Here is a 7780-nt window from a genome sequence, read left to right as displayed (position 1 = left end):
GAGGCCCAGAGAAGTTGAGATAGAGGGGTAATTTGAACCCAAGTCTCCTGACGCCAGGGCCAGGTCCTTTCCATTGTACCAGATATTTCCGTATTTCTTTTGTCAAGTTTTCCAATTTTTAAAAAAAAAATTATTTTTCAACATTTGTGGTTTTTTGGGTTTTTTGGGGGTTTTTTTTGTTTTTAAGGTAAACCAACCATTTTATTTTCCACTGATTAGTTCAGGAATTTTGATAGGCAGATAGATCTTTACATTGGCTTTGGAGGAGGTCTGGGGAAGCACCAGCAAGTCTGAAGTGGGGTGGGGGTGTCCGATCCTTTCGTGCCTCACAAGACCGATTCCTCACTACCTTGCTGTGGATCGCGCAGCTCACACATTAATGCAGTTTCACATACAGTTTGGGGAGCACATAAGAGTCGAAAACACTGGCCTCGGAAATGTCCCTGACGGCCGCGGTTTCCACGATGTTGCGGATGACGAACTTCTTGATGGTCTTGTCCTTGAGCACGCAGCGGGCGCAGTTGGTGCAGCGGTAGGGATGCACGTGGCCACGGCCCTTCTTGGCGAGCCCGTTGTTCCTCCTCTTCTTGGTCATCTTGTAAGTCAGAAGCTGAAAAAGCTTAACATTTGTTTTTATAAGATTGCTAGTTTCAAATTTTTCTCCCACCCTCCCCCCTCCCCAAGACAGCAAGCAATTTGATATAGGTTATATATGTACAATCACATTAAACATATTTCTGCATTAATCATGCTGTGAAAGAAGAGTCAGAGCAAAAGGAAAAAAAACCTCGAAAAAGGAAAAAATAAAAGAAATAGTATGGTTCAATCTGCATCTAGATTCCACAGTTCTTTTTTAATGTTTTTGGATTTGGAAAGCATTTTCCATCATGAGTCCTTTGGAACTATCTTTGACCATTGTGTTGCTGAGAAGAGTCAAGTCTATCACAGTTGATCAACACACAATATTGTTGATACTGTGTACAATATTCTCCTGGTTGTGCTTATATCAGCATCAGTTCATATAAGTCCTTCCAGGTTTCTCTGAAATCAGTCGGCTCATCATTTCTTTACATTGAGTTTTTTTTAAAACTTTGTGTTCTACATTTTCTTCCTCCCTCTCTGCTCAACCCTCCCTATGGAATCAAGCAATTCAATATAAGTCATACATGTACAGTTATGCCAAGAATCTTCACATTTGTCAAATTGTGAAAGAAAATAGAATAACTTTAAAAAGAGGAACGAACAAATAAAATTATACTTCAATCTCTATCCAAATACCATCAGTTTTCTTTGTTGATTGTTTGCATTTTTCATATGTCCTTCTGATAGCATCCTGCTCATCATTTTTTTCACAGTTACTATTGCTAACTGTATTTCTCTCCATCCTATTTCCTCCCCTTGATATTTACTCTATTTTCTATCTTCTTTCACCCTATCCCTCCTCAAAAGTGTTTTGCTTTTTACTGCTCCCTCCCCCAATCTGCCCTCTCTTCCTTCACCTCTCTTCCCTCCCCCCCCCTTTTCCCCTTCCCCTCTCACTTTCCCTCAGGGTAAAATATATTACAATACCCACTTGAGTGTTTGTTATTCCCTCTTTGGGCTAATTATGATGAAAGTAAGTCTCAATCACTCCTCCATTCCTTCCCCATTTTCCCCTCCACTCCATAAGCTTTTTCTTGTTTCTTTTATGTGAGCTACTTTACACCCTTCTGCTCTCTTTCCCTTTCTTCCAGTTTCTTCCTCTTAACCCTTAACTTTATTTTAAAGATGTCATCATGGGTCAGCTAGGTGACACAGTGGACAAAGCACCAGCCCTGGACCCAGGAGGCCCCGAGCCCAAATCCAACCCCAGGCATAAGTCACACCACCCTGATTGCCCCACAAAAATCAAGGATAAATGCTTTACAGATATTATCCTTTCATATTCATTTCACACCTGTGCCCTATATCTAAGTATATTCCTTTCAGCTGCCCTAATACTGAGAAAGTTCTTGAGTTGGAAGTATTATCTTCTCATGGAAGAATGTAAACAGTTTATCCTTTTAATGACCCTCATGATTTCTTTTTCCTGTCTACCTTTTTATGCTTTTCTAGGGTCTTGTATTTGAAAGTCAAATTTTCTATTCAGTTTAGGTATTTTCATCACAAATACCTGAAAGTCCTCTTTTTCATTGCAGTCCAATGGTTCCCCCTGAAAGATTATGCTCAGTTTTGCTGGGTAGGTGAATTTTGGCTGTAGTCCCAGTTCCTTTGCCCTCCAGAATATCATATTCCATGCCTTCCAATACTTTAAAGTAGATGCTGCTAGATGTTGTGTTATCCTTACTGTAGCACCACAGTATTTGAATTCCTTCTTTCTAGCTGCTTGCAGTATTTTCTCCTTGACCTGGGATCTCTGAAATTTGGCTATAATATTCCTGGAACTTTTCCTTTTGAGATCTCTTTCAGGAGGTGATTAGTGGATTCTTTCAATTTCTATTTTACCTTCTGCTTCTAGACTATCAGGGCATTTTTCCCTGACAATTTCTTGGAAGATGCTGTCTAAACTCTTATTTTGGTCATGGTTTTCAGGTAGTCCAATGATTTTCAAATTATCTCTCCTGGATCTATTTTCCAGGTCAGCTGTTTTTCCAAGGAGATATTTCATATTGCCCTCTATTTTTTTATTCATTTGGATTTGCTTTACTGTATCTTGGTTTTTCATAAAGTCAATTGCTTCCATTTGTTCAATCCTAATTCTTAGGCAATAATTCTCTTCAGAGAACTTTTGTATCTCTTTTTCCATTTGGCTTTTCAAGCTGTTGACTTTTTTTTTCTGATGACTGTCATGTAACACTCTCATCTCCCTTTCCATTCTTTCCTCCACCTCTCTAAATCTTCCTTCTGTCTCTCCTACTTTCTCTTCAAAGTGATTTTTGAGCACTTCCATGGCCTGAGACCAATTAATATATTTTTTTGGAAGCTTTGTATGCAGGAGCTTTAACTTTGTTATATTCTTCTGAGGGTCTATTCTGGTCTACCTATCTGCTATTTTCTTTGCCTTCTCATCTTGATCCCCTATCTCTTGGCTTTTAACTTCTTCTTAAAGTGTAGTGTAGTTTCCAGGACACACTGTTCCAAGCTACAGCTTGGCTCAGGTGGTGATTTGGCTTGTTCTCAGCCTGCCTGGCTTGTGAGTAACCACTGCCTGCTTTCTCTTTGACCCTGAAACAGAAGTCTGATTGAAATATGATTTTTATGGTTGGAAGCTTGGCATGCCTATGCCCCTCCCCCACCAGGTAGCTGTTCTTCAAGTTTGCTTGCTGGTTCAGAATGTGGGCATCCTGCCCCAGTTCCAGTAGAGACCGCAGCTATTCCCCGCAATCGCTGAACCTCCTCATGAATCCATGAGCCGTGTTTCAGAAGAAGCAGTTGAAGATATAGAGGGTCTAGAGATGCTGCATGCTGGTCCTGTTCCACATGCTGAGCTCCTCTCTTATCCTGAACAGCAGGTGATCCCAGTCACCTAATCAAGCCGTCTTTGGCTGGAAAAAGAGTCTCACTCTGTTCTTATGTGGGTTATGCTGCTCTAAGAGTTGGCTTTTGGCATTATTTTGGGGAGAAGTGGACAGGTTGTTGGGAGCTGGGAGAGTCACAGCCTTTCTTCTGCCATCTTGGCTCTGCCCCCAAGGTACTGATTATTAATAATTATTTCTCAAAATGAGGACAAAGAAGCTCCTCTCCTTCCCTTTCTCCAAGCTAGTCCCTTTCAGGGACTGGACTAAAATGCTAGTTCTCTAGGCCCACCACTGGTGTTGTAACTAGTTGCCATTTAAGTGTGAGAGTTTCTATAACAAATCCCAACATACTACCCATGTAGCATCCAATGACTAAGAATTTTATTCCTCTTCCCAACAAGATTAGCTAGTTTGCTCACTTTTAGTTTAATGCTTTTGATGACCGATTCAATAGAGATCTAGACGTTGTTCTCATCTAGTCCAAATAGTTGTTCGATTCATTTGATTGGTTGGATCCCTTTATAATTATTGAGGTAGGAGAATGGAATATCCCTCTCATTCTCCTACAAATAAGTAACAGCTAAGCAAAACCTAACAACTCAGATATTTTGTATGATAGAGTATTCAATGTTCACTTTTTATACCCTCTCCCCTCTACCCCCCTCCCCACATATCTAAGAAGGAGCAAGCATTTTATGATATCTTTTTTCCAGGACCAAAATTGACCATCATGATTAATTTGGGCCTTTGGGAATTCTTTACATTATTGTAACTATTCTATTGTGTATATTCTTCTGGTTCTGCTTGTATTCTGTGTTGTATCAGTTCAAAACAGTCTTTCCATGTTTTCCTGAAGTCCTTCTTTTATTATGGCTTAGATGAAATAATAATATTGAAGTATTCAGATACTGTATTAAAAAATTAACTTCCAAATAGTTGAGTGCCTAATTTGATTATTATTTGTGCACATGTTTTTATGTGCTATGGTCTTTATTTTTCAAGAAAATGTAGGGAAAAAATAAAAATATAGGGACTGTTGCCAATACCTCCAAAATAATATTACTAGTAATATGTATATCATAATATGATACCATAGTAGTTCTTTTAAATATGTAGATTGAATAATTTTTTTTTAAAGTATGACTCTCTCTTGTAAAAGTTTAGTTGTTTGATAGTCACAATGTCTTTATGTTTGAGGTTTAATTTCTTTTATACTTTAGTCTTGTATCTTTTACACATTTTTCAGGTTCCACTTAGTATCATATTATTAGTTTATTTGTATATGTCCATTATACATTTCATGAGGGCAAGGACAATGTTTCATTTTCTTTGGATCTCTGCCAATTCCTCACCCAATACCCTGCAGTATTAGGAAAATAGAAGCATATATTCCGAGCTAACTAGAACCTTAGGACTTATTCATCCCCAACTTTACTGCTGAGGAAACTGAGGATCAAAAATGTAAAGGGACTTACCCTAGAATTACGCAGATGGTTATTATTTATTGAACTGAACTTAAATCTCTTGTAAAATAACTTTAATGATGTGATTTTATCTTTGTCTTTTGTCTACTTTTGTCTACTCAGATTGAAGTGGCTTTGAGGTGCTACATGGGCAGGCACTGTGCCAAGTACTAGGGATATGAAGAAAGGCAAAATATAGTTACTTCTTTCTTTTTTTTTTTAATTTGTTTTTTCTGCGGGGCAATGGGGGTTAAGTGACTTGCTTAGGGTCACACAGCTATTAAGTGTCAAGTGTTTGAGGCCAGATTTGAACTCGGGTCCTCCTGAATCCAGGGCCAGTGCTTTATCTACTGTGCCACCTAGCCACCACCTAGTTACTACTTTCTAAGGGCTCCCAGAATAATGGATTTGGTATTCTAGAATGTTTTGTGTGTGTGTGTGTGTAGCGTGCTAGAATATTGAAATTTCTGGCTGAAAACTACTTCACCTCTTGCTTAAATACATGTATCTATAGTGCTGTATACTATGGTCCATAAGGTTTGTTTTAGGATTTTAATTGGTGGTATAAGTCCAATGGGAAATGCTACAAAACTTAAAAATATATTGAGAGACAGGACAAGATAACAAAGTTGGGGCAAGGGGCTGGTATTAGTGAAAAGGATATGAGACAAATTTGGAGTATAAAAAGAGAAAAAAAGACAGCTATTGCTTGGTGATTAGAGGTAGGAAAAATACTTGGGGGTTAGTTGTTCTAGAAATGAAGATAAAATGTCTAGTGCTGAAATGAATAAAAGTGATGCTATGTTTCCCTCTATTTCTGAAAGAAGAGAAGTGTAGGGGGAATAGGTGGTAGTTTTATCCAGAAACAAAACTTTCCAAGTATAACACTATATATCATGTGATTTAAGAAGATAGATATCTCATCTCCACTCTAGCATCATTGATTCCCCTTCTATTCCATCAATTTTCTTCTTTAAAAGACCTGAGGAAATAGGTAAGGAAGAAACTTTTAAGTGTTTTTTTTTTAAGTGAGGCAATTGGGGTTAAGTGACTTGCCCAGGGTCACACAGCTAGTGTTAAGTGTCTGAGGTCAGATTTGGACTCAGGTACTCCTGACTCCAGGGCTGGTGCTCTGTCCACTGCGCCATGCAGCTGCCCCAGGAAGAAACTTTTAAATGGGCAGAAGAGGTCTGATACATGAAATACTATTTTTGGATATGGCGTTGTGACAGTGAAGGGTCATAGGCAATTATGAAGATTGGAACACTGGACATTGGGTGATCAGGCTACTGGGTGAAACAGAGACCAATCAAGTGTACATTATTACTACATTGCCTGAAACTCTTTCCTCTCTTACTAATATGACCCAGCACTTGGTTACATCTTGCCAAAATAAGGACTTTTATTTTGATGAGACAGTTCTATGGACCATCTAAACGGTCTGTATATAATTGTGGTTCAGTAACTTGTGAAGCTGGATGATGAAAAGTGATGAAAACAGAAACAATTATGAAAAGTCCTATCATTATTTTATACAAGAGAAGAGTTATTAATCATAAGGCGATGCTAAATGAAATGACCAGGCTGTTGATGTTTTTTGAGCTTTACACCTTCCCTTGCTTTCTAAGTATTCTTTCAACCATGTGATATCTAATATTTCTCCCCAGTTTCCCTTCATATTTGAAATGAAGTGATTCTCCAGAGTTGTCTCTTACTGTCGATTGGTTTAGGAACTTAATATCCTTTAAATTTAGTTAGCAATCACCATCTATGCAATTACTGGCAAATCAGGCCTTTAACCTAAGCTGCTTAGGGAAAAATCAAGTCCCAGGTTCTATGAAGAGTTTAAGGTCCACTGGTTCTCACGTGTTGATCATAATTATAGTAGGTTTTTATTGAGGACAAAGGAGCTAAAAAAAAGATTCCCCACTCAGACTTAAGTATAAAAGCTTGTTTCCCTAGAAACCATGAAAACATACATGATGATATGGATGGCTCAGAGTGCCTCTTTTCAGCAGAGGGAGTTAGGGATTTTGATGCACTCTAGCAATTTCAGGTCCAGGTTTCGTAACACTTTGTCTCTCTTCTTTCTTTCCCTCCTGAGGAAATCAAACCCATAGGGATGTGTTGCTAACACACTTTCTATTTATAATCACTCAAAAGAGTAGAATTATAGAAGAAAAAAATCCTTGTTTTGCTTTCCTCTTCATTATAGATCTCCAAACCTTATAAATTCTAGCATGTAGTTTTGCTCATTTGGGTTATCAAAAAGTGAATGGGATTAGTTACACACAAACCAGCCTTAGCAAGGCTAACAAAGATGCTCCTTGGGTTATTTCCATGCCCTTTTAAAGCTTTGTGAATCTTCCTAACAGGGGAGATATAAAGATGATGAGTGAGAATAAATACTAAGCTTTATAAAGATACTCTGTTATGCCCAATAGTCATTTTGCAAGCAATGATGAATACAATTTTTAAAAAATACAACTTAAAACACCCATTCATTTAGAAGAACTTTTCAAAAACATTAATAGTTTATGCTCCTCTGGGGAAGAAAGGGACATCAAAGAAACAAGACAAAACTATTTAAAATTCAGAGCACGAAATGCCTGAGGCAGGCCCTTTTAGTTGTCAGAATGGATGGGACCAACTTAATTTTTGTTTAGCATTTAATTCACCAAATGGTTATTAAGTGCCTACTATGTTCAGAACAAAGGACTGGAGAAGACAGTCATGCTATAATATGAAATCCCTATAACATAAGTTACAAAGAGGTAAGGATGTAAGAATCAATAGGGAGGGCGCAGCTAGGTGGCACAG

At 38.1% G+C, this 7780-nt stretch overlaps 1 pseudogene; it reads right to left on the bottom strand.

The window, feature by feature from the left end:
- Positions 1 to 248: 248 nt before the first annotated feature.
- LOC122729657 lies at positions 249 to 595 on the bottom strand (annotated as a pseudogene).
- Positions 596 to 7780: the final 7185 nt, after the last annotated feature.

Source organism: Dromiciops gliroides, chromosome 5 (genome assembly GCF_019393635.1).
Source record: "Dromiciops gliroides isolate mDroGli1 chromosome 5, mDroGli1.pri, whole genome shotgun sequence".
NCBI lineage: Eukaryota > Metazoa > Chordata > Mammalia > Microbiotheria > Microbiotheriidae > Dromiciops > Dromiciops gliroides.
The sequence above is the reverse complement of the archived record's forward strand: the minus strand, read 5'-3'. Positions and strand labels throughout refer to the sequence as shown.